Here is a 24,918-nt window from a genome sequence, read left to right on the forward strand (position 1 = left end):
GCCCGGGCACCCTTAGGGGGCGGTTCGTGGGGGGCGGTGGCGGCGGCGGCTGCCGCCTCCTCTTTCCCGGAGGGAGAGCGGGTGATGGGGGTGCGAGAGGAGCCGGGCCGTGTGCCTTGTGGTCGGCGGCGATCCCGCGGCGGGGAGGCGGACAAGCCAGGGAACCCTCCCGGAGAGAGGCTGGCGCCGCGGCCGCCTGTGCGCGGCCGGGCAGCGAGAGCGGTCCGAGAGCCCGCGGTGAGGGTGAGCGGTGCCCGCTCCCGCAGGCAGCTGTTCAATTACAACTCTAATAACCTCCCCAGAGGTCAAAGGCGCTGGAGGTTTAAAGCCAACTGGGGCAGGTAAAGATGTAATTATGGTCTCCTGACAGATTTCCTTGATGGCTGCGTGCCTTGGGACACCACCCACCTAGCCCCCCGACACCTGTCTTCGGCTTTGAAAGCTTAGCAATGAGTTTGCGAGTTTGGCCCCAATGGATACGGATGCCGGGCTTATCACACCCTGCGCCTTTTTAATTACTGCGTGCTGACTAAGCATGGTGGAAAAGTTTCTCTTGCCTGTGCATCTTGCCTGGATGCTCTGCACATGCATGTTCCGAGGGTGGGCCCACGCGTGTCTGCTGGGTCCCCTCGCTTCCTTCCAGCCCCCCTCAATTGACCTAGTGTTTAAATGGGCTATGAAGATAAAGGCTGCATGTTTGGAAAAATAAATAAATTCGAGAGGCACACTCTCCTCTGTTGATGAGAATAAGGACTGTATCTGGAAAACTGCTCAAGCCAGGGGAACCTATCAGTGTTTTCACACCGGTGCCATTGCTGGGTAACTATTGACAAATGCTGACTTTTAAACGGTGACTGCTGACTTCGGTAATAAAACAGAAACAGCTCCTTTTAAGAGCAATCTCAAAACGCTCAGACTGATTGATTGGCTTGTTAGCTCAAGCCTTGTCTTAGCTGAGAACCAGAAGAGCTCTTACTCTCTGCAAGGATGTTCTCCTTGAAACAAATCTGACTTATGCTCAACACATCAGCTGTAAGATAGGGTGTTTATTTTGCAATGGTAGTTATTTTGCTTGGTAGATACCAAATGCATGAACTAGATACAGGAAAGCTGCCTTGCAGTCTGCTTTTCTGCCAGAGTGCATTTTGAACGGTTTACGATTGCAAGGTGGCAGTTTTAGTTAGAGTCTCACCTTTGTGTTTTAATTAGCTGTCATCAAAGCTGGAGTTCGGCTTCCAATACTTGTGAAGTGTGCCATGAACATGCACTCTAGGTGCCTGGGTAATGTTTTGGGACTAATTACTTGGAGCCCACTCTTTATTGTACAAAATGGATTGACTATATGGAAATCTCTTTCCAGTTACATTTCCAGTCTCCTGAGTTGCATCTCATTGTGAGCTTACTGAGGTTTGCTTCAGTCATCTGGAAATTGAATATTCTCATTCCCCTTTTTCTCACCCCGTTTCTCTTAAGAAATGTTGCTTTAAAGTGTTGTGTAAGTGCTGTGGGTTTAACATGACATTAGCCCACATTCAGTTGCTGCTCCCCAGAGTTTTTAAGGTATCTGGCCTGTGCTCTAACATAGCAAGGTCTTTGGAGGTGTTTTAGAACACAGAGACTTAGAGATCTTCCACGAGTAAAACTATCAAATGATCAGAACCATAGATGACTTTTCTCAGCAGGATAAACTGCTTTCTATTTAAAATGGTTTTTCAGTCAGGGTGTATCTAGGCTGTGAAGGAGTGGATTTTTCTAGGAAGTAGTGGGAGGCAGGAAGAATCATGAAAAAGAAGTTGATGCAAAGGAGAGCATTAAATCACAGAGCCAGAACCACATCAGAGGTCCTCAGCTATGCAGATAAAATTTCTTCGAGAGGACAAAGAATCTTCTCACACTATGGAACAGTATTTTCTTAGGTTGTGTTCCACAGTGGTTGCAGGATTCAGTGTTAAAGTTTACATTGAGAGGTAGAGTGGGTTTGTGGGTCCACAACGGTCAGGGAAGAGTGTGCTAGGAAGGTCAGTGGAGTTTTGGGGAAGATGAGTGATGCTCCCCTGTTTTGCTGGCTGCCTTCCTGAGGAAGCCAGCTGTCCCTAAGGGACTTTGCACCATTGGCACAGAGCACTGACTGAGGGTTAGCATTTGTTGGTGGTTCTGCTGTGCTATATGAAGGCATGACATGGGACCCTCTTCCTTCTCCTTTTAGGTCTTCCCTGCCCTTTCCTTCACCTTCTGTGGTAGAATGTGTTCCCTTCTTCTCTATCAGCACACCACCTGCTCCAACACCACTCTGCCACCTTCCCTACACAACTGTCTCTCCTTGTCCTGGAAGCCAACTGGTGGGTGTGAGGGGCTGGGAGAAAGCAGGTTTCCCCCTTTGCCTTCTAGGTATGCAGATTGTGCCTGGTGGCACGGGCAGGGCAGAGAGGGTCACTCACACCTGGCCGTGGCAGACAGCGCACGGCTCTGCCTGTGTTTGGTGCAAGCTGTGAGCGGAGCATTGAGCTCAGCACGGGCGAGGCTCAGCTGCAAGAGTTCAAAGCCAATTACTGGACGCAGTCTGTGTGTGACAAGCTTCAGTTTCATTAGCTGCCTCCCAGGAGTATCGAGCTGTGCGGCTCACCTTTGCAGAGATCAGAGTCTCCTCTGTGATGTTATTAGATGTTTTTAAAAATAGCTTCATCAATCCACTTTAAAAGAGCTGGTCTGCTCTGATAACAGAGCCTGCTGGTGCTTTTCCAGATAAGGAACTTGTCACTTTTCTTGCTGTCATACATGCAGCTTCTGCCCTATTTAGAATACAGTATAAAAAAAAGATTACAAAATAACCACCAGTCTTGCGTAAAGATTTATGTGTTTCATTTGGATCAACTGAACACTCCTTATTTAACTGCTTTGGACAGTATTGGCTTACGAGGAAGTTAGGATCAAGCTAAACACAGAGTTGAAGATAACTTCACATACTGGTGCCTTGAGAAAAACTTCATCATAATGTTTCTTATATAACAAAATGACAACAGGCCAAAGATATATATATTTTTTTTTTTCCTTTCTGTCCCAATTAGAAATTCATTAGCTTTAAAAAGAACCTGAAATCCTACATTGCTCATGTATATGTATCATCTATACAATGGTGGGAAGGAACCAGATGAAATAGTGTCAAACCAATTTCAGTCTCTTTTGGGGGTCTGAAAAGAAGTTCCCAGCAATATCATGAAGAAACTGCAATTGCAGTATATACCTAGTAATTCATTCTATAATGGTGTATGCAGGAACAGTGTTCTAATTTACACATTTCTTTGATGTTTTGTGAGCAGATGGTATTTTAAAAAAGGTCTATTAATTCTGTGGGAATTTGGTAATGCCTAATTGCTGCAGGATCAGAGAAGAGTAGTAGTCAAAGTGAGGCTCCTGACCTCTCTGCTCACAAAAGGAAGACAGCCCTCTTCAGCCTCATTTTTAAGCTACTATCCTTTTAGAAATCATTGCTTAAGAACATTCACCAGTGCCTTCAGCATAAATTTGGAACTTGTTGATTGCTCTTCATTAATTGAACTGTTCTCTGTGAACTAGTCACTTGTTATTACAGATAAAAAGTACTGGGGCGATGATGGCTTATTGTGGGACATGGCACACTGTGGATTTCCATAGGAAAGCCCTTTACTCTTTCCCTTTTTATCACTTGTTTGATGGTTCCTTTCATTTTTTACTTTCTCTGTTTCTCTCCTTCGTCACACCTTTGACTTGGTTCATGTACTTCAGGCACCTGCCTGAAGTGTCTGCAGCACAGGACTTAAGTACCTATTTGCACTGTGACATCAAAGGATCACATTTTGAAATTACAACTTTTCCTTTGAACAAGAGGGAAAAAAGGTTCCTAGTTGCTATGGTGATGAGCACTCCATAAATGCCTATAAATAAATAAAGTAAACAGCTGATTCATGGACTTTGATTTGTACTATTTTTTGCTTTTTTAATGAGATATAATTAAATATCAGAATGGGAGGAAGTGACTTTCTATCAATTTTATTAAATACATGTTATGCCTTCTCTTTTACATTATTTCAGCTGAGAACAATTAAATAGTCAGACGTATCTTTTTCTCTCTGTAGGAAGTTGATGGTTTGGAAAATTATATTCTAGTAGTTATAGAAGAAACTTTCAGATGCCAAAAGGCACTCCAGTAAAAGGTGGTGTCCATTTTCAGTTTAACCAGAACATACATTTTGAGCTAAATTCCTATTTTTCTTATCTCTAAGAGACTATTATAACTGTTGCAACATTTAAATTCCAGTCAAAAGCATCTGTAAATGTAATTATGTTCTTCTGCAGTATTTGAAACCCTGCTGGTGTACAACAACAAAACTTGAAAATGTCACTGACTTTTTCTTTTATGTCAAAACAACAAAGGCACAGTGAAAAATCATATATTCCTTGTTGAAGTTCAAGGAGGAGGGAAGAATTGGCTTTTTCATGAGCTTTTTGTTCTCAGGTCGACGATGTAAAAGTAGCTTTCTCTTTGTGCTAAAGGTGATAATTGTAAAATGGATTGTATGGAGACAATAAACAGTGCACTGGAGTAATCCCACACACAGGTGTTTCTCACTCAGGAAACAGCTGCACTTTGATTATCAGCAATGGAGAGTGTGATGGAAGGAGCTGTCCTTAGGGGAAGAAAAAAAGGTATGTGTGATATACAGAACTACTCCTTGGTTAAAGGATCAGTCTGGTTTCTTGGTGGAAACTGATTTTGCCAGTGGCCTCAAGAGAGGTTTTCTCAGCTCTGTGCTGTGGAGTGCAGCTTGTGCACTGGCAGGGAGTTGATCTGCTTTCTACCACAGTCACAGCTTTGTATTCAGAGAAACTCTCAGACTTCAAAAGGACTTGGAGCACTATCCTGTCCTGTTAAACAATGATAAAATAACACCACATCCTTTGCTGTCTTCCTTCCCTCTGTGCATTCAGATTCACGTCTGATTGTTTTACCAATTAAAAATACATTTGACTAAATACCTTTTACTTCCAAATGTGGGTATTTGGGAGGACAAGGACACGTGGTGGTTTTTTGCAGTTACACACAACTACTTCTCACAGAGTAAAACATGTATCTGCACACAGCTATAGAAGGCAGGGGCAGAACAGGAGCAAGGAATGGTGTCCCTGCATGTCTCACTTGAGCAGTGACAGCCTGTTCTGGTTTGATTTACATTACATAGGCCTATCACTTTTGTCACAGCTGAGCTGCTGTTGTGGCCAGGCTGGTGGTGCTCACCTGAAGAACAGTGACAGCATCAGTGAAATAGCCACAGAGCTGCTTCTGAACCTGGTGTTTTCTGCCATGAGACTGTGCTGATCTCTCAGAAGGTGGCACAGTGTCCCAAGCCTGACCCTGTGCCTCTCACAGCACTGTTTCATGTGGGCCTGAGGCTGGAGCAGGTTGTGCCTGCTGGGATGTGATTTGTTCTTCACATGGATCAAAGGCAGTTTTACCTGGATTGAGCATAGGTCTGGACAATCAGTGTTGGACCTGCATGGCTGACAGTGGACAAGGCAATCCAAGGTCTCTACTAAAAGAGTCACTGCAGAGGCTGATGAGGTTTGTAGGCAGCATGAACCCAAACAGAACATGCTGCTTGCTGGAGGAACAGGGAGATGGGAAGGGTGGCAAACAGGGAACCTTGAATGTGCTTCAAGTTTGCATCTACTCCCAGGGCTAATCACATGGTTTTGGTGTTCCTGGAGACTAGGCTGGTGCTGGAGCAAGACCAGTCTCCAGAATCATTGACAGAATTTTCTCAATTGAAAAGCAGCATTGTTACTAGTACATACTGCCTTTAATGAAGAGGCATCTTTATTTAGAAGTCTTTTCTTCAGGAAGAGGATGAAATATACATATAGATATTAATGACAGGACAAACTGTTGAGGACAAGCTAGAACTGTTGTGTATCTCCTTTTCTGGCATGATTAGGACAAAGGGTCAAACAGTGCATATACCAGATTTATTTTTTTTTTTCCATTCCTCAGAAACTCTGCTTATGTGTGGTTAGGATTTTTTTCTGTCAGAATTTTTTTAATAGATAGATATGATCCAGGACCATCTGGCGGAATTTGCTGTTGTCACATCTAGGTTTTCTGATGTATTGCCTGTCAAGTTATGTTGTATGTTCAGATGAATTTCTCATATGATCTGCTGACAGCTACTGACAGCCCTGAAATGGGAAGTTGGAAGCCTGGGGGGAAGAACAGAGGGGCAGAGCTAGCTTTAAAAATGTAACTTTGATTGCTTTTGATTGGTGGGCTTTTATATCTGGTATTTATGGGTGACTTTTTTAGTGAAGAAAGGTGAATGAGTGAACTTTAAACTAAGTGCACCTAAAGCACTATAATTTTACTTGGAAGGTCTTGGAAGTCTGCCCCTAATTTTTTTGTTGATTGTTATTTTTTTTTCCTTTGACATTGGTCTCCTTAGTCTTTCTCTATCCTTAAATCTCCATCTGTAGACTATCTCACACCTACTTAAATTGCAGCCTTTTCTTCCTCCTTTACTTCTCAGTCCTTATCCAGTCCCTCCTTAGAAAGATCTCAAAATATTTTTGTATTTGTTAGGATACCATTAGGTATCCTGATAATCATAGTATCTCATTATGCTAATCCTAAATCTGAATACCATAATAATTCTGTAGTAAAATGAACTTAGATTTTTGACAAATTTGTATTAACCTTTGCAGACAGATCACATGTATAAAGGCAATAAGCAACTCTGAAATAACTACAGTAATTATTTTCTTGCTGGTGTAATACTCAAATAATAAATTAAAGATGGTTTTTGATGTAGGGGTCCACAGTGCAATTGCATTTCCTCATACACTGATGAAGATAATGCTCTACTGTGTAAACCAGGATCCAAACAAGCCATAAGCACTTCAGTTGTGTTTTCAATTTTTTTTCTGCCATAATTTGAAGCTCCAATAGTAGCAATTATAGGCTGGTGACAAGATAAATTTCACAACTTGTTGTCATTCATCATTTTTCAATTGGCTAGATCAGAAAAGAAGTGATTTATGTTTGAACTTTAAAGGTTTTTAGTTCATATGGTACTGGTAGAAAGCATAGTACAGGTATTTCTGAATGGGCTGGGAGGAAGCCTGTTTGTAGACAGAGGTGGGGTTGCACTGCAAAGGCACATCCAGGTGTGGCTCTAAACAAAGACTTCCCCTTCTCTCTCAAAGCTGTCCTGGTTGCACCAGGCCTCCTGCTTGTTATATCCTGCCTAAATGTTGATGAAGCTGGAAGTCACCCTTGAAAAGGAAAAAGCGTTCTACCATGGGAATTGGAATATTGAGATGACAGTCCCCAAGCCCAGGGGACTCATGCTGAGGAAGAAGCTGGGAAGCGTTTACTTGCCTCTAGTTACTCCTGTGAGTCCCTGATGCTACTTTCTGGTCTGGGCACTGCGAGTGTGTCCGTCTGTAGCAGTAGAGAGAGACATTGCATTAAGCTGACCAGGCCAGAAGAACCTGAATATAGGGACCACTGTTGTGTACTCCAGTCTTGTTCCACACTTTTGGAGTATCAGATAAGGAGACCTGGAAATCATCACTCCTGTGGTGTCATAGGAGAGGGATTAGGTATACAAGGGTCAGTGTAAAGATGCAGCAGCTCTCTGTGGTGGTGGTGGTCTGTGTTGGATGGAGCACTGTTCTTCAAACTGCTCAAGCATCAGCTCAGCTATTTTCAGAAGAAGTGGGTTTTGAAGGAAACCCTATAGATGGAATATGGCCAAATCCTCTGCCTGTAACATGTTTGATAGCACTGCAGGGTGGCAAAGCTGGTCTTCAGTCCTTAAATGCATTAAATTAACTCTAGGCAAGCTTGCTGAGAAAAGGGTAATGAAGCGGGTCCAAAATGGGGCATGTGCGCTCAAGCGCATGCAGTGGGCTTAATGCTCCAGGCAGCATTCCTGCAGGCACGTGGCTTGGGAGCAGCCAGGTCACAGAGCACACTGTGCTGTTTGTTAAATGTATTGCAGACCACAGGTGCAGCCAAAATCACTTAGCCACAAAAGAGCATAAAATAGAAAGTCAATCAGGAGGGAGAGCAATCCCATCGGGAGAAACTTGTGAGAGGAGCTGGGTGCAGTCCAGCATAATGGTGGCTGTGGAGGATGTGTTCTAGTCAGCACCCTCTCAGGACCTGCCTGAGCCCACTGTAGCAAAAATTTCAGCTTCTGGTGATGGAGACTGATGAGGATCTCAACACATGGATTGTGATGTTTTGGGTAGAGGCAGCATCTGAACAGGTCTGTAATGTGACTGACATTGTGCAGTCTTCATCTTTGCTTCGTGTGATGAAGAGGTGGGAGGGTGGAGATTACTTGAAGCACCTAGCTAGGAGCAGAATGTAATTTATCAGAGTTCCTTTGTCTGGAGGAGTACACAGCCCATATAATAATTCAGAAACATGTTAAAAAATAGGGAGCTGTTGTATTTCAAAATCAGTGAGCACCCAAGCCTGTTGGTTTGAAATCTTGCAATATGTTTAAAATCATCCAAAAAAGGGTATATAAATAGTATGATAAAACTAAGCCCTTCATAAACTCAGTATAATGTGTATTTTCCATGTTTAGGCTGAAATACCTGGAGCTGAAGGTGGATTTATGCTTGTCAGTTGTGAAATCACATGTAATAGAAATGTTGTTTTCAGATCTGGTCTATAAAAATTTTTTTTTGTGTTTCCTTTTCTGTAAACAAATATTTTGTTTATTTCTTTTGCAGTAAATGTTGCTTCCCCCTCTTTTTTTTTTTTTCTTCTTCAAGTCTTTTCTTCCTTCTTCTGATTTTAACCTGATCAGGTTATGCTATAGTTATGTTATCAGAGAGGGAGAGTGATATTAGTGTTCTCCACCTTGCTGTAAAAAAATCTATATTTTTGTTTTCTGCAGTGTACTGAGAGCAAGATAAACGAGCAGGGTGTTGCCATCCTTTATCACAGTCAGAATGATAAATGACATGTCCTGGAAAGTTTAAAGATGTGTAAGAATGCAAATCCTTGGCCCACAAGGATGTGTGTTTGAAAGTGCTGATCCAGCTGAAATCTAGCAGAAGCATTGCTTCCATTGGGTGTATATACCTGGCAGCATGCTGTGTGGGGTAAGCAAAGCTCATTCTGTGAAAGGAGGTTTGACTTGTTTCAGTGGCTTGAGGTGGGATAAGAAAATGAACCTTTTCCTGTCCCCTTGAAGAGCAGTCTGAGGGTAGTGCAGGTTTAGCTGTTCCGTGTTCCTGTCTTTGACTCAACAGTGTGAACTGATGTAGATGGGAATCCTGATCTCTTGATACCTTATAGTGCATGCCTCCACTTCTCACTTTTCACACTCTGCCCATGTCAGCTAAACATGAGCAGAGAGCCTTGTTTGCAGCAGGTGATAACAGCACCACAGCACCTCAGCCTAGAAGGTGGAAGCACTAGAAGAGATCAAGGATGTTACGTGGGAGTGCATAACTTTCCCCTCCCTAGCAAACAGGGAAATATGTAGAAATTTTCAATAACTCACAACTCAGCCAGGAGGGCCAATGACTTCCTGGGGTGCATCAGGCACAGCATCACCAGCCAGGCAAGGGAGGGGATTGTCCCGCTCAGCTCTGCTGTGGGGTGGCCTCACCTCAAGTGCTGGGGGCAGTTTTGGCAGCCACAATGTAAAGAAGACATTTAACTATTAGAGAGGGTCCAGAGGAAGACAACAAGGATGGTGAAGGGTCTGGAAGGGAAGTGTGGTGAGGAGTGGCTGAGGTCACTTGGTCTGTTCAGCCTGGAGGAGACTGAGGGGAGACCTCATTGTGGTCTTCAGCATCCTCAGGAGGGGAAAAGGAGGGGCAGATACAGATCTCTTCACTGTCATGACCAGTGACAGGACCCAAGGAAATGGCATGAAGCTGAGTCAGAGAACATTTAGTTTGCATATCAGGAAAAAGTTTTTCACTGAAATGGTGGCTGAACACTGGAAGAAGCTTCACATGGAAGTGGTCACAGCACCAGGCCTGACAGAGTTCAAGAAGCATTTGGACAATGTTCTGGGGCATATGGTGATTCTTGACATGCTCTACATGGGACCAGGAGTTGGACTTGATCCTGATGGGTCCCTTCCAACTCAGGATAGTCTGTGATTCTATGATCTTTTCTCTATCTGGTTCTTTTTCTGGTTGTCCTTTAGTGGAATACTCTTTTCTTTTCTCCCCTGTAGTTAGTTTTCATGCCATGTTTCTTGCTTCTTTGTATTTGATATCATGTCTGCTTTCTGAGGATGCAGTATATTCTCTGCTCTGGTTGCTGTCCACATATTCCTGGTAGTGTAAAGTAATCTATATCTTTCCTCATGGATTTGAGCTAGTTTTCTAACTGGGAGGTGATGTATCATTTTTGTGTACAGATGGAAATGTTTTTATTTGGGTTTTCTTGGTACTGAAATAGATGTCATCCCTCTTGCATCCATGAGACTCTAAAAGAGAGATGGAGGCTTTTCTGATGCATTTGATGAGTTTTTCTGATGCATTGATTTTACAGTATCGGTTTCACTAAAGTACCACCAGCTGATCCAACAGCATTGCAGCTGGTACAGAAATTCTCACATTCTTCTCCTGTGTTTTAAGTGATTTTGTTTACTTCTTACAGTGTGATGAGGTCTCAAGCTCATGACTGGAAATTTTTTGGTGTTTTATTGATAAATACAGATCAAAAAGATAATCTCCCTGTCAGGTCTTTTTTTTTTTTTCTTTTTTTTTTTTTTCCTAGAGCAGTCTTTGAAGGTTGCACATTCTGCTGTTGTACATCCTTTGTCTAAGTGTGTCGTCTTTCTGTTCTCTGTTCCTCTCCAACTTATTTATTCTCTTCCTTCCCTTTTAGTCCTAGGTCTTCTTTATTCTTTTAGCTTGTTTTGTTTAGGTTTGAGAGGAGACACACCTGAGTTTAAGCATAGCTGGCTATTTGGAGTTAACTTGGAAGTTTTCCTTAAAACTGCCATGTAAGCAAAGAGCTCAGTAATTTGCCCCTTCATCTCTTCAAGCTTTTTCCAGTGTCAATTGAAAAGTTTCACGAACTTTTCCCATCCTGCCTCCAGCTTTCACTGCCTTTTGACCATCTTGTGCTCCAAAGCTTGCTTTGTCATCCCTGTGAGAGGCTGTGCTGCACAATTCTCATATCCAAACCAACTGATGTTTCCCTTTTCCATTGTAAAATGTTTCACCTTTTCTTTTCAAAACACACTTGGAAGTGTTCTCTTCTCCTCTGGCCTTTGACTCTGCCTTATAAAACTGCAGCAGAGATCTAGGTACTCACTGGCAGCTGGACTTCTCTGCTCAGTTGCATCCAGAAGCCCCTTGTAATTTTCTAGATGTTCCAAAGGCCACATGTGCAAAAAAAGGGGCCAAGGGGCATTTTGATATTAAATAAGGATTTCTTGGTACTTGTGTGGAGGTGGCATATATGGAGCTTGGGATTAAAGATGAGAGGAATAAGAGTTCATTTGATAACAGAAAGGTTTTATTGTATTTATGAAAAAATGGGTTTTGTACCACGCAGCTTACTTGCCAAAGTTCAGCTGAGAAAATGTTATTCTCAGTGAAAACAGATCATGTGTTTTCAGTTGCAAAGATCTCTTTGTATATGGTGTTAATTGCCTTTCCATCTTTTTACTGTTTTACCTTAACAATTTGATTACACATGTATTTTTGCTCTTGAGAGACAGTGGATGTGATACAATCTTGGTTTTAAACTGTTATCATGTAATTAGCAGGGAGAGACATCTCTAAAGTCTAATCTTCTGGTCTCTTTGCTGCTCAAGAAGCAAAGAGCAGCTGAATTATGGGATTTGAGCCCTTGACTGGAAGTCCTTGTTGTGTAAATTTGACATAGACTGCTTCTGTTTCAGAGAACCATTTCTTTCTTCAGCTTAGAGCTGTGTATTAGGACCATGCTTTAATGACATCAAGAAATTATGATGGGTTTCCTGGTTATGCTCTATGTACCCTTCGTATAAAATGGGCTTGCACACAGATCTTTCTTATTCATCAAGTTATGTTCTCTGATAGAAAACCATATAGATTCTACAAGATCCCTCTTGTGAAGCCTTATGGCTAATACTGAAAAGTAATCTTTGCTCTCCCTTCTCAGAGCTTCTAAACCAGAAGAAGTTTTGGGATGTTTCTGCTATATTCTTTCTCAAAGCCATGCTGTGAGTTTTTAATGTCTTTTGGTGCTAAAATTTCACCCATTATGTTTTAGGGCTCAATTTTGCATACTCTTCGATGAATAACACTCTTGGCAGTTCAGTTCTCTTCACTGGTGTACTAATGTGAATGTTTTGTTTCAAGAGTGGTACTCAGCTGAGAGTTTAGACATTGGTTTCTTGAAGCTCAGAGACTCATGTACAGTTTTAAGCTGTATGTGGCTTTTGAATCATGGGTGACCGATGAAATACTTAAGCACAGTCTATGTAACATACCTTGGAAATGCCTTGAAGGTATTTGAAATCAACAGCCTCTGTCCCTTCTCCTGTCCCAGAAAAAAAAATCCCTTCTGAGTTTGTGTGTAGGGACTGCACTCCCTCTACACAATAGGAATGCACTGTGTATTGTCAATGTTCCCCCAGATGTGATGGGGTTTTGCATGTACTTCTGGCAAGCAGATAGACAGATGCAGTTACAGAATGACCACAGTCCATCACACAGAACACTCACTGGTAAGCCTTTGATGTATTGGAAATGAGTGAGTTGTGAATTGCTTCATGTCTTACTTTGCTGTTGTTTTCCCCTCTCCAGCTGGCCACATGTAATGTAAATTGAGTGGGATGGTGGTGGATTGAAACTGAAATCCCTTTGCACTGGAAAATTAGTTTCCCTGAGCAGATAAGGGTTTCATCTGTAGTTATGTGGACAAAAAGCTTTCTCCAGAAAGGTGTGTGACAGCACTTTCATGACCTCTTTTTTTGCACTGACTCAACCGTATCATAAACTTACTTTTGTGAGCCAAACCAGACTCAGGCTGTTCCTGCTGTTGTCATTTATTTCAATTTTAATTTCAATATATTCCTGCTTACCTTTCACAACAGATAGGACGAGTAGCGGGAGGAAAGAGGAGGAGTGGTGAAAAACAAAAAGGTACACAAAGATTAATTTGCTGTGTAATCTTCTTTCAGAAGGAGGGAGAGACACCTGGGAAAATAGGTTATCAGACCTCTAAGCACACAGATTAAATACTGTCCTTTTTAGCAGACACTGTGGTGTTGCACTGAGGCAGTCACTTACTCAGCACTAAAACTATATGACCAGATTCATTTTGAGGAGGCATGATGTGATTTCCTCTGTGTGTCTGCATTTTTACTGCCTTTAGCTAAGTTAGCGCCCTTGGTACTTATCACTTTTTAATGATTTGTTCTTACCTCTGCTCTTTGCTTCTGGCTATTTGTTCTTTACTACTTAGATTGTTACTCATGTTCATGTAGAGACCTGAGAGTTAATAGAAAATGAATACTGGAGTTGCTCTCCCCTTCTTCTGTAAGGTTGCCTGGGACAGTTCCACACACATTTATATATGGCTTTGCAGCATCTTGGCTTTTGACTATGTTATGGTTATGCCAAAGTATAAAGCTACAGCTGGGAAGCTAGCAGCTTATTGAAATTAACTTCTTAGGATGTATAAAATCACTGATTAATCATCTTTCAATGTGGGTATAAACACAGAAGAAATATGTAGTGTCTGTCTTAATTGTAATCTTTTACATGAATTTTGCAATAGTCATATATATGTATTATATACAAATAGATATATACTTAGCACAGAGGTCACAAGGCAAGCTATTATACACAAAGTTCTCTAGTCCTTGCTTAGCTTATGTGCATGTATTGTCCCACTGGAACACAGGACTCTTGCATACTTCCATGCTTATTTTTAAGCCTTAAATATGTTAAATCAAATGAGAGAAGAGGGTTTTTATTTCAGTATATTTTGGGCTTTGGTTTGGTTCATCACCTTGATGGCAAAGAAAGGGTGCTTATTTTGTGTAACTGTAAGTCACTCAGCAAGATGGCTGTTTTCTAGCCAGTCCTAAGTCCCTGACTTCGATGCTTTCTCATTTTACATACTTGGTGCAGGAGCACAGGTGCAGATTTGGGTCTTCATAGTTGCAAGAGAAGCTTATTGTGCTGTTGCATTAATTCCTTTGCTGGGAGAGAAGGGCTGGCTACCTCAGCAGATTGTTCCTGTCAGCCCCCAGGTTAGATTATAAGCACATCATTCTGCCACAGAAGGGGTGAGGCAGGATGAGCCAAGGCAGGAAGGTTGTAAACGTCCTCTATTTCTGACCTCTCCAGACTTGGGATAGGATTCACTGCCTATGGCAAATACATATGTATATTTTAGTCTTCTCTTCAAGGTCACAAGACCTTACTCTTTGAGGCTGCTGGGTGTAACAGCACTTACCTTGGGAATGTTCAGCCCTGCTCCAGCCCTCCCTTGTGCTACGTGGCTTCTCTGGGGAACGGATGCATCAATGCCAGCAGAAGCCTAGAGATGGAAAAGCACATCCTGATGTAGGAAGCTGTCTGGAGAGCCCTTGATGTCTTGAAATACTCTGCAAAGTAGCTGAAAGACCACTCTATTCTTGGCATTGCAAATATCAGCACATGGATCCAGAGCTGTACAAAATGAATGAGGGCAGATGTTTTTAACTGGAGCAGTCTTAAACAGCAGTTGGTTTATCGGGCTGATGTTGCTCTTCTCTCACTGACATTCAGGTTACACTTCAGTTATTTGAAGAGATTCTCATTGCCAAAGACTTGACTCAGCATTTGATGCAACAACAGGCAGCAGATCTTGCTGGTAGGAAGGAAGGGAATGGAAATGAGCTGGTGTGGCAGGGTTGGGTAAGGAATCTCCCATCATTGAAGGGACACAGGTGATTAGCAACTGTTTCAGTAGTTTTGCAGGTGTTCCTCTTTTAACAGATACCTCTTTTAACAGATGGTTTTGTCTGTAACATTCACCTTCCTGTGTGTATTGTATGTCATATTGTCTACTTATGGGTTTTAAAACCTCCACACAAGTAGGTCATAAGGAGGGCTTGTAGGAAAATGATGCATTGATTTATTAGTGGGAAAAAATGGGGCAAAAATTAACCACCTTGGTTTTTATTACCAAGGTGGATACCATTATTGTATTCAGATAAATACAGCAGCAAGTCTAATACAAAAAATTCCCATCAGGTCAGGCTTGGACTTCTTCCTCTTACTGCTGTGCCCTTGATAAATATGCGTACATTCAGTAGTCTTTCAATGAATTTTCAAGCTGTTGAGGGCATGAAAAAGCTCTTCTTAGGTATTGAACCGTAAATGGTTGCATAAGACACCTGGAGGAGCTGAAATGGGCTTTTACAATTAATTCAGTGCATTCATCACACTTTCCCTGTTGGAAGAAGGGGTTCATATTGAAGCTGAGAAAGATGATTCCTTTGTTTTCTTCTCCTTCCTGTCAGTAGCAGCAGTAGCCCTCAGAGCAACAGTAAATGCCTGGCCTGCAGCCATGTGTTACTACTTCTCTTCTGGGCCTTCTATACTCATCAAAACCCAGTTGTTAGGATATTTTTTAATTGGCCAGCAGATATTTTTCAGGCCTGTGGGTTATGCTGCCAGGAAACATCCTTTTTTTTTTTTTTACCTCCCATGTAAGTTATTTTATGATTTGTGAGACCTAATACTCTGTTCTCAAATTTCATGTGACTGTCAACACCTCTGAGATATGTTCCCCACCCAGAACATGGATGTTTTGTGCTCCCTTAGCATTAGTCTAAAAGATTGCACTGCAGGGAGGGTATCCTGTGATACTGCTGTTAATATTACACTGTTGTCCTAGGAATAGGGTTGGGTTGTATGCTGGTTGCATCCTTTAGAACGTGAGGATGTGTTGTACAAGTGTGGCTGAAGGGGGCGTTGGAGGCAAAACAATCAGTTTGCAATTATGGGACTCAAAATGGCACTAAACCTTTTTATTTCCCCTGATTTGATTTAGATTCTCCTTTAGCGTGGCTCTGAACTATTTTTCTGTCATGCTGCTGTTCTAGCTACTTCCAGGCATTTGTCAGAGACTGGCTAATTGAAGCACATGCTCCAGCTTGGAATGAAACTGCTGTTTTGATCAAGACGGTAGATGCTGTTACTGCTTCCTCACAGAGTTCTTTCCATGAAGTACTTGGACTTTGTATGTTTGGAGTCTCAAGGTTTTTAAGAGAGTCTCTGAGCATGGAAAAAATGGAAAGTTAGAACAAAGGCAGCTTCAGGCAACAGTCCTGTCCTAGAATATTCTGAGTTGGAATGTACCCATAAGGACCATCAAAGTCCTGGACCTCTGTCCCTGAAGCCCTCCTGTAATCCTGCATGTGAACTGAGATGTTCTCATCAGTTCTGGAACAACTGCAGCCCACTTGAAAACCAGTTGCATAATCCAGTGAAGGCAGTTAAATTCTTGCATATCTTAAGCCCTATCCTTTGGATACTTCCACACAGTTCTTATCTGTTCACTCCTACAGATCTAAGTGCCTGTCAGTTCCTGAAAAGTAAGTTTTGTATTTCTGTTATGTCTCTTCTTTTCCATACCTTGGCGTCCCTGTGATGTTTACATTCAGGGGTGTTTTCTCTATCAATAGCTGTATTTTGCTGTGATATCAATATCTTAATTTCCTAAGACGTTTGTGAGACTTGCTGGTTATGACTACTTTGTTTATCCCAACAGACAAGGGAAAGAGGCTCTCTTCTTTTTCCTCCAAAATTCCCAGGACAAGTCACTCTGACAAGGCCCTCCAACTTGAGGCTAAATTGTGGGTCCAGGGTGGGTTTCCCAGGCATGCAGGAGGCCCCTGGACCTTCTGCACAGCAAGTGCAGTGGGACTAGAAGATGGGAGGAAGGTGTGTGGGGAGCAGAGCGTGTCAGGCTTGTGGCTACTCCTCCTGCAGCTCTTTGAGAGCAACAGTGATAGAGCTGGTAACTTTTTCCTCTCTGTCCTTCACCATGTTTACTCTGTCACCTGTGGTCCTGAAGTCACCAGCTCCTGTCTTGAGTCCTAAAGCCCATAATACAACCTTGGAATACACAAGAGGTTTTGATTGTTGGTAGATTTTTGACAGGAAGCTGCTCTCATATTAATGGATGCTGGTGTGGTGTATCCCACACAGATCTCATTTACAGGTTCAGTCTTTTTGTCTGTAAAATGGGAGATGTGTTTCTTCAGGTGAGGCTGTGGCTTAATATTGAAGTGTCGTCTCAGAGAGGGCAGATGATCTTCCTGCTGCCTGGGCAAATACAGTTAACAAATAGCAACTGTGGGAAGCACCAGGGTGAGGCTCTACCCAGGGATCTCACAAGCAATGTTTTACCCTTGGTTTCTCATGTCAGTCCTGCTGAACATCATTGACTTACCAAACTGCTCTCATGAGCATGAATTATCTCAGATTCTGTTGCAGACACATTGGCACTAATTACATTTGCAGGTGTGCAGTTGGCAAAGCTGTAGGAGAGGGAATTGATTTCTCTCTCTTACCCTGCTGACCTGTCATTACTGATGGCAAAATGGGAACTTGAAAGAGCACAAGTGACACCTAACTTGAATCAGAACAGCTACCAAAGCCATCTCCAGCCTTGGGAACTGGCAGGTAACTCTCCCACACCTTTCTTGCCCGCACACACTGCATATAGCTGCAGGAGCAGGCCAGCGTGTCCCTGCAGTGCTGCTAGGGTGGTTCCTAATAAGGGTGGAGGGTTTATTGGAATGAATAGTTTAGCATATGACAAATTCAGATAGCAGGCAAGTAAATGTTTTATATGTACAAAACATTCACATATCTGCAGAGGAGGATAAATATCTATGCATTTGCCAGGTTGATATCAAGACATGTAACCTAGGAGTGTGTGTGTGTGTGTGTCTGTGTGTAAAATATGTTTGATCATTCTTAAGCCTTTTTAAACCTAATGTTTATGTAAAACTTGCATCTTTTAAGCCTGGGAGCATGTCATTCTGGAAGCACTTAAGCGAAGTGGGGTTTGGCCCCTTAAATATTCTTCACAAAAATGCCTTTTACACTGTCAAAGTATATTCTTGCTTAGGAATTTTCAATATTTGGCTGAAGTCCTGGTCCTTTTGACATAAGAGTTTTAATTTTAGCTTCTACAGAATCAAAATGTCATTCTCTCTGTGTGAAGTCCCAATCTTGGTGTCCAGAAACCAAATGCTTCCTTTGTGTTCTTTTTGTATTTATCAGTACAAAGACTTTTTTTGTTAGTTCAGGCATATTTTTTTTTTTTGTGCTCTCAAACTGAAATGCACTTTTGGTTCAAAAGCACTGCAAGAAGAACAATTTCTTATAGAGAGTCCTTCTGGGACTATAAATAATAAATGCTGTGATTCAGAGAAATTCAGGCACCCCTGCAACATATATGTGGCACTGCAAAGATTCAATAAATAATGATTTACCTGCTCTTTGTCAGCCCTAAACCAAGAGGGATCTATTCAGATTTCCTTGCTAGCTTGATGAGTTTTGTTTGTGCTGTACTGCCTTTTAGGAGTTCTAAAACATGATGCTGTTTTTGAAGGCTGCAACTTTATGACGGGTATTAAATATTCATCAAATTCTTAGTTCAGAGCCAAGACCTCTTATTTAAACCTTACCAGCTTGTAGTAGGTGCTGGCTGTGAAGAGTTTGGGACATCTACACTTAGTGTCTTATGGTGCAGTAGTAATGGGCAGTTATTATTTCCCAGTTTGCTGGAATTATTTGATTATGGTTCCTCCCCCACCCCTTAATGATGTAGTTTTGCATTTTATGGTGTGGCAGATTGACAAACAGGACCCTCTTCAGGACTGGGGCTAAACTCTCTTTGCATTGTGATAAATTGTACCTAAGAAACTCATGAATAAAACTCATTCCAGGGGTAGAGAAGAAGCTTATTCATAAATGGAAGACCAGTCTGTATATGTTGTCTTTTCTTCTCCAGTAAAATAAAAGCTTGTCTAAGAAAAAGAGACTGACATGGTGTGTCTGGGTTATCTGGGGTCCCACTGATAAAGTCACTAACCAAGATCTGTGGGGTCAGTGGAAAGGCTCCTGTTAGCGTCAGTGGGAGGTAGGTCACGCTGTGGAGCTTTCTGAAGTGTGGAAAACACAAAGTCAAGATGTGTTTTCTCAAGTGAAGTCAGCTCCAAATCTAACTCCACTCCTCTAGTTTCAAAATTCAGAGGAAAAATACCAGACTTATCCCGCTTAAGGGAACATCTTTGTATTCAGAGGGGCAATGGGACAAATGAGATGGTCTTAAAAAGGGAAGGGTGACTTTGGATTTCCGTAGTCCTGATAGGAAGGCTGAGGGCACTTGCTGGGCTTGCTTCTCTTTGCTCTTTTTTATTTATTTCCCCCAGGCAGATGTGACTGACCAGTGTCTCTCTGAGATCCTCTCAGGACAGGCATAGGCTCATGCTGTAGTTCAGAGTCCACCTTGAGCATATGGAAGGAGGTGTTAGAGAACTTTTCTTCTTTTTCATCCTTCTTATTTTACCTGTAAGCTCTCAAAGGGAAAAATCCTCACAGACAGATATTCAACAAGACGAGTCCTGCAAATATACAATCAACAGGTTTGCAGAGCCTGGTATGTTTGCTTGTGATCTGCAGGAGTGTCCCTGCAGGGCTGGGATCTCGTGTCTCTGTTTAGTGATGTGGCTTCGTGCCATGAGCCTTTTGGGGGGCTATGATCTGCATGTAGATCCCATTGTGGAATAAGAACTGGAAGGGTTCCCAGTCAGTTCTATCCGGTTTGTCATCTTCATGAAGCTGCTCACAGGTTGAAGCTCTGCTGTGAAGGTTGGTGTAAGGCACTCACCTTCATGAGCTTGTGCATAGGAGATTCTCTTATAAACTCCTAGATAATTTCTGTGCCTTTGTGTTTAGGAATTACTTGTTTCCACCATAAAAAATAACTTTAGTATGAAAATACCGTTCCCTGGATCTCTGAAGGAGGGCAACCACAGCCTTGTTAAATTCTAAGCCATTTGCTGACCATCACAGCTGGGAAATTGCTTTCCTGGTGCCAAGGGAATTATTAGAAAGCATGACGAAAAGCTTTCACGTCCTCAAGCAAGGGGCATTTTTTCCTTTCTCTCCTATTGTTTTCTTCTTTTGTGTGAAGTGTTTGGAGCAGCAGTGGCGTTAACGATCCTCAAAAGCAGGATTTCTAAAATGCGTGTCCCCGCTGCCCAAAAGCAGTTTGCCGCCTGTCTCCCAAGACACGCTCGGCTCCGTGAAACAGCACGGTGGTGTTTGTTTCAGTGTGGCCGCCCGTCGGGGATTTGCAGGAATACTGCAGCAAATCATCCTGCATGCAAGGCTGACCTCTGGGAGGCTAACAAATTGAGGTGAGCCAGCTGGAGCGGTAGGACACTGCCGGCAGACGGAGCATGCTCAGACCTGGGGGAGAAAGGTAGCTCAGGCTGCAGATGGTGCACGGGTTACGGTGCCGAGAGCTCTTAGGTGGGATTTTTGCTTTTTCTTTGTGGTGGTGAGGAAAGAAGAGGACTGGAGAGTGTTCGTTCCTCTGCAAAGCATAGCTTTAAGGTGTCTTCTTTTTTTTTTTTCTTTCTCCTGTGAAAGAGAGGCACCGGATAGCATTTCCTGTTATTTAGCAACACCAGGTATGCGTGCATGTGCTGAAACACTGATCTACCAGTGGTAGTACTTCCAAGACTAAAAAGGTTGCAGATGCTGTGAATGACTGCATTTCTTTGCTGGGTGTCATTGTAACTGTGCTGTGTTTGCTGTGCTGATCACATACGGCTCTGAATTCAGTTTTGTTGGCAGTCCTGGTTGCAGTGTACTGAGGATAGAGGGGGGAGGTTGGCATGTCTGCGATGGTATCTCCTCTCTCTCCCCCCTTCCCTGCAAGTTCACACTGAATCCCTCCTCTGTGGGAAGGGAGTCAGTAGTCCATTTCTAATCCCACGTCTTTTTAGTCCCTCTTTGACTTGTGGTTTGATTTATCATTTTTAAACTAAAGGCTCATGGGGAAAACATCTCTGATATGGACTAAATTCCGTAGGTTTGCAGAAATGTGTTTCTTGCCGGACACGTGCTCCTATGGGATTACTTTTTTTTTTTTTTTTTTTTTTTTTTTCTTCCCCTGAAAACATGCTAATGTGGAGCTTGTGGTAACCTAGGAGGGATTTTCACTGTTTTTATTGGCTTTGCTGTGCTCCGAACAATTTTGGCTCTTGCTTAGGATTTGCAGGACACATGAGCGGTCCTGGGCACCATGCTGATGGAAAGCAGGGAGGGCTCAGGCTGTAAATGCTGCTAAGCACCAGTCCCAGAACCCGAATAACACAGGTACTCTGCCCACTGGAGAACACAGAAAGAAAGGATAGATAAAATACAGAGAATAACAAATGGCAGCTAAAGCCCAGAGGCACAGTTGGAGTGGCTGCAGATCGTCTTGTTCAGTACTTTGGGATTTCACATCATATTCTTTTAAATTCAGTTTTGCAGCATTAGTAAATTTTCCCTTCAGCCACCCCCTCTCTGTCTTGGCTTTAGGCAGACCAGAGAAGCAAGATAAACCTGCTGCTCTCTTGACAATTTTTTTTTCTGACAAAGGTATCTTGTTTACAGACTAAAAGCAAGAGACCAGGCAAAACGAGAAGCTTTTTACTCGTATGACAGGGCTGTTAATGACAATGCAACCAGATAGGTTTCAGTGGGATACTCCAGTGAACAAAGATAGCTGGAATGAACTCCGCCTGTTAAGCTTTCCCTTCTATCTAGCCATGGTTATTTTGAGTAACTTGGGTTTTCATCTTTAATCTTGGGTCTCTCAGAAGGTGAACAAGACTTGAAGGCTGAGAGAAATACCTTCTTTTTTTCTTTTTCTTTACATTTTTAGCTCATTTTTCTTACATTTCTTGCCACAAGCTTGTTTATCAGAAACGCATCTTTTTTTAGGGGAATTTTCTGGAGATCTGGGATTTTGTTTGGGGAAAGGATTTCATACTCCATTATGGATGGAGAACTTGGAAATGCAGATCTTAAAAGCCCAAGAAGTATTCTTCTTAGATTTATACTTTTAACTCAGCTTTGTGGCTTGCTTCTGTGCATTGACTGCTTTTCCAACAATTTTTTTTTTTTATCCTGTTATTTTGTAGATCAAGATAGGAGTATCAAGAAATATTAAATCAACGGCTGCTAGTCATTGTGAAAGTCAGGTTTGGTCTCTTCCTATCCCTGAAAATCTGAAATTAAATGGAAGAAAACTTAGGTTTTCTATCCATGAGTCCAGCTGGGAGGTGTCCTGCAGCCACCAGTCTTCTCCTGCTCATATGGAAGGTACTTTTGCAGTAGGGCCCATTGCACAGAGCCTGAACCTCCTTGGTTGCAGTCTTTTATAGAAATATTTACAGTTTTGCTTTCTATTCCTCACTTATGCTGAACCATACAAACTGAAGATGGACCTAATTTTGATCACAGCTATCTATAGATAAGGATTTTATAAGTCAGAGTTTTTTAAAATACATTGTTATATTTTGATTTTTTTTTTCCTAAATAAAGCTCTATTTTTAAAATTCTTCTTGAGACCACATAGTCAAGATATTCTTATTTTTCATGTCCCCTCTTTGTATCGGGCTTCAATAATGATATTTTTATCTTTAACTACTGGGCTTACTCCCTCTACAAGAATCTGCTCTTTTCCTATTTAAAAAGTCAGCAGTTCTACAGTTGGCTGCTTTTTACAAAGAAAATGTTCCAGTATATCAATCATTCAGTGTACCATCCTTTCTTTAATGTGCTATGTACTGTGAAAGATATATGTATCTCATTAAATAAATAGAGTGAATAAGATGATAACAGCTTTTTGGGCTGTGGGGATTGACTTGCTTGTAGTTCTGTGGGAATATGTGACAGAGATGAGAATAAAAGCAAATTCTTGGCTGCCGAATCCCAACTCCCCCTCCTTCCAATTGGGAAAGTTGCCTTCTAGCAACTCCTGCTTTAAGGATGAATGAAGTAGGTATTTAAAACTGCATGTGTTATATACACTGAATCGTTAGTTAAGCCTCTTGCATCAGGGATGGGAGAAAGAACAGAAGACATTTTGCAGGCAGAGTGCAAAATGCCGTGTTTGCATGCTTTTCTTTTCCTGTACTGGTCCTGGAAAGCCAGTCTAGAAAGAAATTAATCCAGAGGTAGGGAGTGCTGATGGGGAAAATGTCCTTGAGGAGGGAATATCTGTTCCTACCTCTCCCACTATGTTACCATAACAAGAAGCCCATTTCCTGCCCATGCAGCTCTGCTCTTAATTCTTTTGCTGTCCTGTGGCAAGGGCAGCCCCAGTCCACTTCCAGTTGTGTTGCCTTTCTGGGAACTCTGGAGATGGTTCTTGGGTACCCTGCCACCACTGGCAAGCTGTGCACAGGAGCTGACCAACTGGGCCAAAGCCAAATGCCTCCATGAGGAGGCATTTCCCTCTGTGCACAGAGTTGTGATGATCTCTGGAAATGTGTCTCCTTCATGCTTTTTTGGTTTTCCATTTTATGAGACTTTTTAGCCTGCTGTAGCTATGGGAAGCTGAACATCGGCCTGGAAAATGTTTGGGCAGTTGGTAACAAAAGTTCATCAAGGCCTAAATAGACAAAACCAGCACTTCTCATTTTGTTAAAACCTGCAGGAATAGGTGACCCCTCTTTAGGCATGCTGGTCACCCTGTTCACCCTTGTTCTCCCTAATCAAGCTCTTGGTTTGTTCCCTTTGGAGGTCTTAGTAGTGTATGTTTATCTTTTCTTGTAGTTGGGATTTTTTTAAAATGTGGATTTTGTAGCTTTCCTCCCTGTTTCTTACCTAGATTGCAGTTTTTACAATGGAGAGGAGATTTGGAACATTGTCCATCATATTAATAGCTTTAGTGATTCATCCTACTGTAGCTTCACAATTAAAAAAAGAACAACAGAACTCATCTCCTAAATGAATCCAAACAGTTCTCTATGCCAACTGCCTATTAGTGGAAATTCCTCTCTCATCCCACCCACTCTGATCTCCTAGGCATGCTAACAGGAGATGGAGAACAGTGTCTCCATCTATGCTTCCTGCGTCCTTCCCACTTCCTGAGGATGTTTAATACATCACATAACCTGTAGCTAACAGGCAGAAGGTGCTGCTGTGTCCAAACTTGCATGAGATCTGCAAGACACTGGAGGGCTCTGCCAGAAGTGCCTACTGAACACACCAAATGAATACTCCTGAAGACATTATCTGCTTATCAGCAGCCAGTGCTAGTTAGAGAAGTCGCTGGGCTGTGAGAATGAAACTGTGATGCTTTTGCTAAGTGAATGGGGGTGGAGGAAGAAAATGGGGTAAGCTCTTCATGCCTGTGAACTCTTGGAAAAAGAGTAAAGATGAGCTGACCAAAAATAGAGTGCCTCCCACAGGCTCTTAGCTGCTGGAGCAGCATCCATTGTGGCTGTGCTGCAAGCTCCAAGATATGCTCTTAATTCCACTGTACAGTCTTGAGTGGTGTTTTTCTTGAGCTACCCATGTCTGGTTCCCCAAGTCTGCTGCTCCCTGCCCTGTCAGCATCACTGCCAGGGAAATCTGCTTCTTCTACCGCCCTCTCTCACTCCTGCTACTCCCCTATAGCCCACTCCTCTCCGGAGTTCTCAAGTGCACAGCCCATCCCCTCCCATGGGACATCGTTGCCGTCTGCCAGCTTTGCAGGGAGAAGCTCTGTGCAGCTTTTACATGCACGTCTCTTTGGCTTGGCTCCCATCTATCAGTTGCCCTGTCTCCTGGTGCTGAAGGATGATGCTTTAGCATTTCAAAGCAGAGAGTGAAAAAATGTCAGTCCAG

The 24,918-nt window shown here is 42.4% G+C and overlaps 1 protein-coding gene across 3 annotated transcripts in view; it reads left to right on the plus strand.

Annotated features, from left to right (window-relative positions):
* Positions 1-24,918, plus strand: part of POMGNT2 (protein O-linked mannose N-acetylglucosaminyltransferase 2 (beta 1,4-)) — a 31,884-nt gene that overhangs the window by 662 nt on the left and 6,304 nt on the right. The window contains exon 1 of one of the 3 annotated variants that reach the window (XM_015620239.2): positions 20,360-20,444. The exons of 1 other annotated variant lie outside the window; for it this stretch is intronic. The gene's annotated coding sequence lies outside the window, so the exon portion shown is untranslated. Of the gene's footprint in view, positions 1-20,359; positions 20,445-20,503; positions 20,721-24,918 lie in introns of those variants that run through there. One more of the 3 variants, XM_015620237.2, reaches the window with a different exon arrangement.

This window comes from Parus major, chromosome 2 (assembly GCF_001522545.3).
Source record: "Parus major isolate Abel chromosome 2, Parus_major1.1, whole genome shotgun sequence".
NCBI classification, from domain to species: domain Eukaryota; kingdom Metazoa; phylum Chordata; class Aves; order Passeriformes; family Paridae; genus Parus; species Parus major.